The sequence below is a fragment of the Heteronotia binoei genome, chromosome 4, assembly GCF_032191835.1.
Source record: "Heteronotia binoei isolate CCM8104 ecotype False Entrance Well chromosome 4, APGP_CSIRO_Hbin_v1, whole genome shotgun sequence".
NCBI classification, from domain to species: Eukaryota; Metazoa; Chordata; class Lepidosauria; order Squamata; family Gekkonidae; genus Heteronotia; species Heteronotia binoei.
In genome coordinates this window covers 66,139,957-66,152,277 of record NC_083226.1, presented here as the reverse complement: position 1 = coordinate 66,152,277, position 12,321 = coordinate 66,139,957, and positions in this window count along the sequence as shown.

The window sequence follows — 12,321 nt, the reverse complement described above, 5'->3', positions numbered from 1 at the left end:
GCCCGCATCTCTTCCGGCAGCTGGTTCCACCATTGGGGTGCTTTTATAGAGAAGGCCTGTTTGCTAGTTATTTTTAGTTTGGCCTCCTTTGGCCCAGGTACTTCCAGGAGATTTTGTGAGCTGGATCGTAGTGCTCTCTGGGGAACATATGGAGAGAGGCGGTCCTTAAGGTAAACAGGTCCTCGGCCATATAGGGCTTTAAAGGTAATAACCAGCACCTTGTAACGAACATAATGTGTTTATGCTTCACATGTAAAGTTAGCACACAGAAGCATGCATAGTGTTGGGAAGTTGCTAAAGGATTGTGGACTTGATGTTGTGCATTGTGATAAATCCACGGAAAGATGTGATGTTTGTCTGAGAGCAAAAGGAACTGCACCTTGCTTCAGTGGAAAACATAGTGTGCATAATGAAAGGTTTTTGGATACAATATTCAGTGACGTTGTAGGGTCAATAAAAGTTTCAATTGGGAGAAATAAATTTTTCTCAGTATTCACTGAGGCAAAGACGAAATATAGTACTGTCCATATGCTCAAATTGAAAGATGAGACTCTTGATAAATTTAAAGAATATGTTGCCATGGTTAAAAACAGATTTGGGCGTGCACCTCAAAGTTTGCTGACAGATGGAGGTGGTGAATATTGCAACAATGAGTTCAAGAAATTTCTGAAAGCAGAAGGAAATGAACACAAAGTGACTGTCCCATACACTCCACAGCAGAATGGGAGTGCAGAAAGACTTAATCATGTGTTACAGGAAATGACCAGAGCAATGCTGATGCATTCTGAATTACCTAAAGGCCTGTGGGCTGAAGTTGTAAACACAGCAGTGTATATTCACAATAGAATACCTTCAAAAGTAACAGGAATTACTCCGTTCCAGGCTTGGTTTGGCAAGAAGTCAGGACTTAAGCATATTAAAACTTTTGGAGCAAAAGCCTATGCATATATTCCTAGAGAAAAAAGAGGGAAGCTTGATGCAAGGACTGAGATTGGATTCATAGTAAGATATCCCTCAGTGGGAAAAGGCTACAGAGTCTATGATCCAAAGCTGAATAAGACTAAACATTGTAATGCTGTGTTTATGGATGACAGTAATTTGCCTAGAGCACCCTGTGCACCTGAATCTGATCCTGAGGTTACTGATGATGCTTCTGAAGATTGGTATAGTTGGTTACCTGTAGTGACTACCGGTGAACCGGCAGGTCTACCTTCTGAAGACTCTACTGAACCAGAAGAGGAAATGGGGACCACACCACAGGGCACAACAGAACCTCCACTCATTTTAAGATGATCAGAAAGAAGCACAAAAGAGCAACCACCACAGAAATATGGATACTGTGATATTGTGAGATTTATAGAGACTGTGAAACCTAAAGAGGAACTCTAGAGCTGGAAACAAGTGTGTGATTTTCCTAATGAAGAAAAGGAGAAATGGATTCAAGCAATGGAAAAAGAGATACTATCCATTTATGAAAAAGATGTATGGACTCATACAAAGCTACCTGCAGGAAGAAAGCCTGTTGGATGCAAATGGGTCTACAAAATAAAGTACAGAGATGATGGAACTATAGACTTGTACAAAGCGAGGCTAGTAGCCAAAGACTATGCACAAGAATTTGGAACTGATTATTCAGAGACATTTGCACCAGTTATCAATAGTGCTATGCTTAAAACGCTACTGAGTGTGGCATCATCTAGAAATATGCTTGTAGAGCACCTAGACATTAAGACAGCATTTCTTAATGGTGAGCTATCAGAGGAAATCTATATGGAAATACCTGAAGGTTTTCAAGTCCCTGACAAAGAGAATTGTGTTTTCAAACTCAACAAAGGACTGTATGGTTTGAAACAAGCTGCAAAAAGCTGGTATGACAAAATAACTTGACTACTACAGCAACAAGGATTTGAGCAAGGGAAAGCTGATCCCTGCATGTGCACTAGACTTAAAGATGGAGAATATCAATAAATTTTGGTTTACGTTGACAATTTGGTTGTGAGCTGCAAGAACAAAGAGGACATACAGAACAGATATATATTTCCAACACCCTTTCTCAATGTCTAATGTCAAAGTCATCATACATTCAATAGTCATTACTCATTATTCACTGTAACATTCACATCAACTAGATTTATCATTTCACGTAAACGTTCAAATCTAGCACAAGGTAATGGCTTTGTAAGTATATCAGCTACCATAGCTTCTGTACAACAATATTCTGTCTTAATCAGCCCCTTCTGGTGTAGTTTTATTGGTATTAAATGTGAGCTAGTGAAAGATCTACATCAGAAGGGGCTGATTAAGATAGAATATTGTTGTACAGAAGCTATGGTAGCTGATATACTTATAAAGCCATTACCTTGTGCTAGATTTGAACGTTTACGTGAAATGATGAATCTAGTTGATGTGAATGTTACAGTGAATAACGAGTAATGACTATTGAATGTATGATGACTTTGACATTAGACATTGAGAAGGGGTGTTGGAAATATATATCTGTTCTGTATGTCCTTTGCAATGTTCTAAAGTTCCAGTCATTATAGGGTTAACACTGTGCCTGATTCCCTATTATCTGCATGACCTAGGAAGAAGATACTGACTACTGTCAATCAAGGTCTAGTGGTGGGAAAACCTGTTTTGTCTGCTTGGTCAGTTAGTCAGCTGACTTCCTTTGTTCAGGCAGAGAGGTCAAGAAGAAGGAGGAAGTAGTTTCCATTAAGCACATGATCTTCTAGTGTAAGCATATAGTTCTATAGTGTTTGTTATTTTCACCTCCCAGTACCCTTTCCCTGTAGAAATAAATATGTTTTTGCTTTTTCATGTTAAATACCTCTCAATTATTATTTGATCCAGTGATCCATTGCATGGTCTGAGATAAAGAAATAGAATTTCAAACAGAATTCCCTAACACTTCAAAGGGTTTGGATGACTGGAAGTTTCAGTTTGCTGCCTCAAGAACCCTTATTCAGTAAAAAGGTTATACAGTCTACATGGGCTTAGCTGCTGCCACGTATCATGAACAGGTTGGCACCTTGTCAATCATTTGGGGTATGTGTTAAATGCCCAGTCTATGGCCAGTGATGCTCCAGCAATGGATTATTTCTGGAAAACACAAGACTCTTAAAATTTACCTTAAAGGATTAAAGCAGTGAGAACAAATTCTCAGCAATGCCAGTGGTATTTCCCTTTTCATGGGAAGATGGGCACATGTACATTTTTCACACTGCACACCAATCTAATCGTCACTTCTATGGAGCCTAGGTTGAGCATTACTTTTTATTCTTAGCCACTTTCCTTTGCCCAGAAATGACTTTGCGACCACTCCATGCCTTCTTTGCTACATGATTGCTGTAAACCTTGAGCATTGTGTGTGTGTATGTCTGCCTTAAGAAGATGTTAGCACATGCTGCCTTCCTGCTTTTAACTTCAAGGGCTTAATTTAGCTGCCATAAGCTGAAAGATTGCACGGAAAGATTCTAAGTGAACCCTATTACAGAATGATCATAAGATCAAAGCAATATATTCTGAAATCACCAATTAGCATTAGCTGAAAGCAAATTACCTTACATGAACATTTAAAAAAAAATGCTATTGGAGACACCAGGAGCACAGTATAGATTATTGGACTTTATGGGCCACCAACAGTGCAAATGATTTTACACCTCTAAGAAAACATTAAATTGTTTATGTGGGAGAATTATTTTCATCAACTTCATTGCAAATCATGGAATTACAAGACTAGCTTGCCTGTTGTTGGATTGGCCTCAGGTGCATCTGCATTCCTTTTGTTTTCCAGTTGTAAATTATGCTTATGTGTTTTTACTGAATTATGTTATAATTTTAAATATTCCTTTTTAATTGGTCAAATGCTTTAATCCTGTTACATTTGCTGCCTCAGAAACCCTGATTGGGTAGGAAGGTGGCATAAAAATGTTTTAAATAAATAAAATATATACAAATATCATCATCTAAAAGAGGATATAGGATATATTTATAAGAGGATAGAGGATAAGTCATGGAGGATATGTTTTATCAGTAGCTGCTAGCCATGGTGAGTAAAGGGACCTCCGTATTTGGAGGCACTAAACCTCTGAGTCCAGAGCCAGTAGGCAATATCATGGGAAGCCCTCAGCCCCTATGACCTGCTGGCACTTCAGAGGAACTGGTTAACCACCATGTGAAATAAGGTGCTTTACTATATGGAACACTGATCTGGTCCAGCAGGGCTCTTCTTATGTTATTAACCAGGACTTTTTCTTGTAGAAAAAGCCCAGCAGGAACTCATTTGCATATTAGGCTACACCTCCTGATGTCACTACTGTTTTACAGTGGACTTTTTTGTTAAAAAAAAGCTCAGCAGGAACTCATTTGCATATTAGGCCGCACTTCCTGATGCCAAGCCAACCGTAACTGCGTTCCTGTGCATTCCTGCTTTAAAAAAATGGTTTTTATAAGATGTCAGTGGACTCTTTGTAATATTACTGCTTGTATTCAACTGTTCCTGTGTATTTTGAGTGCATCAGAGAAGTGAGGCCACAATTATGTCAAAGCAGTTGAAGTTAAACTAGTAGCTTAAGTTTGTAAAACTTACTCTTGGCTTTGTCTGTGGCGAGATCTGATCTGTCAAACAGAGTTCAGCCCTACCTATTCATCACAAGAGATCCATCAACCCCCTAGTCAATTGGACATCACACTATCAATACCTCTGTCTTCTCTGGATTTAACTTCAGTTTATTCAACCTCAGAAAGTCCATCATTCATCTCAGGCACCTAGGAACATGTGAAACTGCTTTATAGTGAATCAAATCCATTGGGCTGTTCAGCCCAGTATGGTTTGCTTTGAGTTAAAATAGCTGTCCAAATCCTAGGCAGAGGTCTCTCCCATCCCCAGAGTTACACACATTTAAGTCCATAAAATTCAATCAATTTACACCATAAATTAATTCAGGGCCATAGCCAACAGGGGGACACAGGGTTGGTGCCCCCTATAGAATCTGCAGCACCCCCATCTAGCTCTTGATAATAGCCAAGGAGTCCACATATATGCATATATAATGCATATGTTCAAGACCATCAGAGAAGTTTCTCTGACATTTCTGCAGAAAGAAGCAAATGATCAGATGTTTATAGGATGTGATGTGCAGAGGAGGTTGTCTGCTAATGTGGTGACTGCTAAAAGACTTATGCCAACTTTAGAAACATCTTAGCCCACCAGTCGTCTTCTATATGAGGATATCTGGCACTAGAACATCACTAGTGTAGGAAATTATAGAATGAAGCCATTTTACAGTTCTGTATCTCAATTGGGTCTTTTGCTATGAGAACTCTGCTCATAATGGCTTCTGTATAGAACAAAGCGTTGTAAGTAATATTCCTCAAGATCTACCTTAAAGGCTTACCAGAATTTGCAGGATGCAACTACAATGCATGGTTTTGTACACAGAGAATAAAGAAGGTCCAAGAAACCTTCTTTTTTTAATTAGCGAAATAAGATTCTAACATGGAGGACAAACTACAGATCCCACGAATCAGTGCCAAATGTATCAGTGTTCACACAGCCTTTGGCATTCAAGAACACTTCACTTCACTTCATTTCATTTATTATAGCCCTCTCTCTTTTGTAACCAGACTCAGAGTGGGTAACAACAACCAATAAAAATATTCAGAAATCCAAAACAAGTATATAAATACAATAAATATTATAAAATTCATCATAAATACAAAAGAATACAATTAAAAGATGCCATACAATCTCAGGGGAATAATGTATACACTATTAAGTGCCCCATGGCACAGATTGGTAAAGCTGCAGTACTGCAGTCCTAAGCTCGGCTCACAACCTGAGTTTGATCCCAGTGGAAGCTGGGTTCAGATAGCCAGCGTAGGGTTGACTCAGCCTTCCACCCTTCCAAGGTCAGTAAAATGAGTACCCAGCTTGCTGGGGCGAAAGTGTAGATGACTGGGGAAGGCAATGGCAAACCACCCCATAAAAAGTCTGTCATGAAAACATTGTGAAAGCAACATCACCCCAGAGTCAGAAATGACTGGTGCTTGCACAGGGGACTACCTTTACCTTTTCTTATCTACCCGGACAGAAAGAGAAGAGGAAGGGAAGAATGGAGAAAAGAACAAAGTGAAAAGAGGAAGCCTGATGGAGCCATTCACTGCCCTCAACTAAAAACCCAGTGGAATAACTCTGATTTACAGGCCCTGTGGAATGGTGTCAGATCCTGCAGAACCCAGATTTCAACCAGAAGAGTGCTCCACCAGGCAGGAGTCAGAGCCAAGAAAGTCCTGGATCTCATTGAGGACAGTTGGACACTCTTGAGTCAAGGATCACCACCAAATTTTGATCACTAGAGCGTAATACTCTTTGGGGGGTATACCAAAGGCAGTCCCAAAGGTGTGCTGGTCCTAGACCATTTAGGGCTTCAAAGGTCTGTACCAAATCCTTGAATCTGATACAGTCCACAATCTGGAGCCAGTGCAGCTGGCAGAGCACTGGTTGAATATGTGCTCTAAAGGACATTCCTGTTAGAACTCACACAGCTATATTCTAAACCAGCTGCAATTTCCAGGTCAGCTTCAAGGGTAGTCTAGTGTAGAGCAAGTTACAGTAGCCCAGCCTGGAGTGACTGTTGCATGGATCTCTTCAAGTGAAATGGCAGCCATTAGGGTTTTACAGAGACATCACACATTTGTAAATCACTTTGAAAACCCTGTTTTTACTTTAATTATGTGGTGAACTGCAGGAAGGACAGCAGTGACTGTAGGTGAAATCAGTTGCATGGGATCAAACAGTATGAGACTGTGTATATTCAATAAGCTTTTTAGCACAATCAAACAAATCTGAAGTATTTGAACACTGGTGAATGGTTTGTCAAACATATGACTGCTGATTACCCCTGGCAAATACAGCATGAGCCAAATCCAACAATTGATCAAGCATCCCTGGTCACCTTTGCATGGAGCTATGAAGTGCAAGGATGAAAATGCATCACAGAAAATCATGCCCTCATTTCTTGCTTGTTCACTTCTAGAAAGAAGCTGGCTAGGCAGTCAGAAACAAAATGCTGAATGAGATGGACATATAACCCAACTGATTATAGAAGTTTGGAGGTCAGCTCTGTATTGTCATATACTTAAGTTATATGTCCACCACAAAACTGAAACAACTGAATCTCCATACAGAATGTCTAAAGATCTCTGATCCTTACGAAGATCCAAACTTTCAAAATCTGAACATGAATTCACTGTATTCCACAATTTAAATACAATATCTCTATAGAAAATAAATTGAAAATGCTTATCAATTTAACAGTATATCTTCTGAAACATATACAAAGCAAAAGAAGTAATGAGAATTTATGAATTCACTTCCGGAAAACTATTATATAAAATACATAACTTCTGACTAACACCCATCACTAGTTTTGAATAAGCTACAGCAATATTTTCTCTGATAACCTTGAGAAAGATAATTCAGCACCAAGCTTCTAGAGCACTTATGTAAGTAAAAGAGTTCATCAGAGGATTTTTGAACTTTATCAAGAGCTTGAATTGTAATTGAATTATGTTTCGTAATTTGGCCAGACTGTCAGCAGTACTTCAGGCAGCAAAGGGGAAAACACAATAACAGATACCTATAACTCTTTTTTAAAAAAAAAAATGCACACAATGTATTTTCAAAATTATATCTGGGTAGAATTTACGCATTTTCAAATGTGCTCGCATGAAAAAAGATGACCAGTATAATCGCTAAAAAAAGTTAACCTAGACAGCATGGGAGAAAAAAGTCATAAGATCATAACCACTTTTTCCCTACATGTACAACTTGAAATTGATTAGTTGCATCAAGGACAACCTCTAAGAACAGTTAGTGCAGAACTGTAGAGCTGCTATATTCACAAAATATGTTTGGTAAAGAGCCAGTTTGGTGTAGTGGTTAAGTGCGTGGACTGGGAGAACCGAGTTTGATTCCCCACTTCTCCACTTGCACCTGCTGGAATGGCCTCGGGTCAGCCATAGCTCTCACAGAGGTTGTCCTTGAAAGGGCAGCTGCTGTGAGAGCCCTCTCAGCCCCACCCACCTCACAAGTTGTCTGTTGTGGGGGAAGAAGATAAAGGAGATTGTGAGCCACTCTGAGATTCAGAGTGGAGGGCGGGATATAAATCCAATATTTTCTTCTTCTTAAGTATAATGTTACATTTCCACAGGGCTTTTTTTTTTAGCAGGAACGCACAGGAATACAGTTTTGGCTAGATTGGCATCAGGGGGTCTGGCCTAATATGCAATGAGTTGCTGCTGGGCTTTTTCTTCACAAAAGCCCTGTGTGAAATAATGGTTATATCAGGGTGTGTGGCCTGATATGCAAGTGAGTTCCTGCTGGGCCTTTTCTAAAAAAAAACAACTTTTGCATTTCCACATAGGAATCATGCAAAATAGTAAACAATGTGGCTTGTGAATAATTAGTATTATTGCTATTCTAATTATAGCACTTCTTTGGAGTTCCTCCAAAGTCCTCAGCTGGCCACCCAGTTTAGACTAAGATCTGGGAGAATCACTGCTCTGCCATGGAAGTTTGCTTGGTGACTTTGAGCCTGTCACTCTTTAATTCTAACCTATATTACAGAGTAATAGTGGGGATAAAATGGAGGAGGTGAGAACAATGTTATGTCACCTTGAGCTCTTTGGTGGAAAGGTAGGCCAGTATGAGATGGAGAATGCATATTGTACATATGGCTATGTATTGAGTTTGTGGCTAGGGTGAAATTAAACTAAACATTTCCTGGCTTGTAACTGAAACTTTTTCTCTTTACATCAGTTGATAGTAATTCATCTATATCTGCCCTTTGGGGCTGTTGGCTGGCAGTCAAGAGAATTCTCTTTCTTAGCTTAGATTATCCAGTGTATACTGTGTTTAAGTACTAAACTCTGAGCTTTTCTGTTCTTATAGTTCGATGCTTATAGTTCAATTAAATAGATTAGTACATGCTTGTGTCCTCTCTTCTTACTAAGACTTGGTTCCAGCCAGATTCCAACCAGCCAGTGAACCTATGTGAGGCTGATACCCCAAGTGGAAGCCTGGTGACCAGGTTTTGTTTTGTTTTTGCTGCAACAAAGACCATGAACCATCTCCAGCCCCTCACCACCAAGTAGGAGAGAAGAAGGTTGGATGAGCAGGCTGAGGAAAGTGGGAGTCACTGCTGCTCCCCCCCCCCACACACACACCATGCAAACCAAGGAAGTGGTGGCAATGCAGGTGGAAAGAAGGAGATGTTAATAGCATCCTCTGCCTTAGGAAGCCGGTTGAGCGGGTTAGCCAGAAAGGCAAGCAGATGTTGGAGCAGTAATGGCAGCTTTGCTCACTGATGGACTGCTTGGCAAGTGACTTGCTAAATGGGCAAGGAGGGTGTCCCTCCCCAGAAGTCTATTGGGTCCCCACTTCTAATATTCCAAAAGATACAGGGATCATTTTTTTTCCTTCTAGGAGAAAAGGCAGTGATGACCAACATTATAGTACAATATGAGCTTATTCTATAGGCAATTTTTACAGAAATGGACTTGTACTGCTCTCCCCAAGAAACTGAACAAAATTAATGCTTTGGGAGAGTTTTTCAACACTAGTGCTATCTCTTATGAATAAAACGTGCATGAAGGTTGTTTAATGATTCTGCAGAATTCTTACAGACAAGCAGGCAGTACTCTCTCATAGTAGTCTCTCACTACTATGCTAATTGGCCTGTTTTAAGGCCTATAGCTAGCTTAAAATATGGCTGTAAGTAGGGTTGCCATGTCCACCTCAGAAAATACCTGGGGAATTTGGTATGGAGCCAGGAGACTTCAGGGGTGGAGTTGGGAAACTTTTCCATTTCTTAAAATAAATAAGCAAACATAGCAGTGCAGCTCCCCTATATACAGTCATCATTTCCTCATCCCCCCAGCAACTGGTTGTACTTTCACTAAATGAAAGTGAACACACCCACACCACACTCACAAAGCAGCCAAAATAAATGCAGTTTGCAAGCACACACTTTTATGATCTCAATGGGGCAGTTTACTCATGGAAGTTGCTGAATTTCCACCATCTGCTGCATTTCCACCAATGTCTTCAGACTAACACAGGAAAGGAACTGTTCTAGTTTACCATTCAAACAACATCTGAAAGGAATGTAAAACAGAAGGATTTTTCTTTCTCACAGCTTCACAGACTTACCAGGAACAGTCGCATGACTCAACTGGCTCACTCCGCCCCAGATTTGCTCTTACTAAGCTTTCAGCTTTGCTCTTATTAAGATTTAAAAGCACACACACCTTCCAAATTTCCAAGCTTCTTCTAAGCCTTCCAACATGGCAAGGCACATTATGGCTGCTGAGGTGGGGCTTCCTCCTGCTGGCCAGCTGGCTGACACTGGGGAGCAGCTTGTAAAACTGGGGCATTCCCCCATCAGGACCTGGGAACTGGCAAGCCTAGCTGTAAGGGATCTTTGACAATGCAATGAGCATGCTTTGAAGTAATTCCAAGATTCCAGATGGAGTGAAATCAGAAACAAATTTTATTTAAAGGAATAACATAAATATCTGAGCTGCAGAATTTGCAGTTTCCAGCTATCAAAATGCCATTAAACCTTCAATATAATACCTAGCAAGAAACTAAGTAGGAAATCCACTAAGGAGCCAGTTACACCAATAATCCATTCACTGTGTTAATTATTTCTGCTATAGAGAGAAGGCAAGAGACCAAAGAAATGGAATGAGGAAGAACATCAGGAGAGTATATAGCTATCTACCCCTTGAAGGACTAATTAGGATATCCAAGAAGTGAGGCAGAGGTCCAAGCACCTTAGGAGAGATAAGCAGGGAATATATTTAGTTGTAGTCCAAAAGTGAATAGGGAAGCAGAAACATAGCTTATAGCTCCTTCAGCCCCACCTGCCTCATAGAGTGTCTGTTGTGGGGAGAGGAAGGAAAGGAGACTGCAAATCAGTCTGAGATTCCAAGTGAAGGGCAGGGTATAAATCTAATCTCCTCTTCCTCCTCCACTTCTCTCAAATGTGGACAATTGAGTAAATACTGTAATTGTGCCTATTCCATTACATTAATAAAACAATTAGAAGTGGCTCAAGTAGCATATGAGGCTTCTCTTGACACAAGTGAGGAGCAGATTTTGGTCCCAATCTCAACAAAGCTAAAAACTAAAATGTTTTCTTGCTAGGGTTGGTAAGAGAGGAGCAGAAATTTCATGTGTTTACCTTGATTAGATGAAGGAGGGACGGTGATTCAGGTCCTTGGGATAGGGTACTAAATGGGAGGTAACTAAACAGAGTATATTTGTTTGGGGATAGTCCCAGTTTAATTAGAAAAGCAGAGTGGGGGCAATTTAAATTGTATAAATAAGATCATTATGCTCAGCTCTACAGAAGGAAAACCTCTCTTTGAGACATGCAAATGTCATAGATTTTAGCATGGCTGAAGATACACTGATTAATCCATGATAGGTCTTGATTAAGAATCTGATGGATAACTACTGGGTGATAAGGCTTGTCCCCAAGCCAGTTTATTCTTCCCATTAGGTTTATTGAGAAATATGGGCCTAGTCCTCTGTGTTTTTCATGGAAATAGCCACTGTTTACTGACCTCATGTGGCATGTAGGGAAGAGCTTCCACCAATCAAGATGAAGGTGAGCCAAAGATGGAGTTTTGTTAGCAACACTAAGGCCCTGTTCATGGCATCTTCACTTTAAAAGGTAAGGGGGTTGGCAATTCTCCTGCCAAAAACCTAGGATGTGCAACAATTAAAGCAGGTAATACTTCTACTAGTTGGACCATATTGGCCATACTAATACAGCTCCCAATTTATTTCATAAATTTAATGAAAGACTAAGTAAAAATAAGAAAGAGCCAGTTTCATGTATTGGTTAAGAGCCATGGACTCTAATCTGGAGAAGTGTGCTTGATTCCCCACTCCTCCATATGCAGCTGCTGGGTAACCTTGTGTCAGTCACAGTTCTCTCAAGAGCAGTTCTCTTATAGCTCCTTCGGCCCCACCTGCCTCATAGAGTGTCTGTTGTGGGGAGAGGAAGGAAAGGAGACTGTAAATCAGTCTGAGATTCCAAGTGAAGGGCAGGGTAGAAATCTAATCTCCTCTTCCTCCTCCACTTCTCTCAAATGTGGACAATTGAGTAAATACTGTAATTGTGCCTATTCCATTACATTAATAAAACAATTAGAAGTGGCTCAAGTAGCATATGGCATAATAAAGCATTCCAAAATATTATCACATGTATTATAAACATTCAAGACCATAAGTTTCTATGAGAT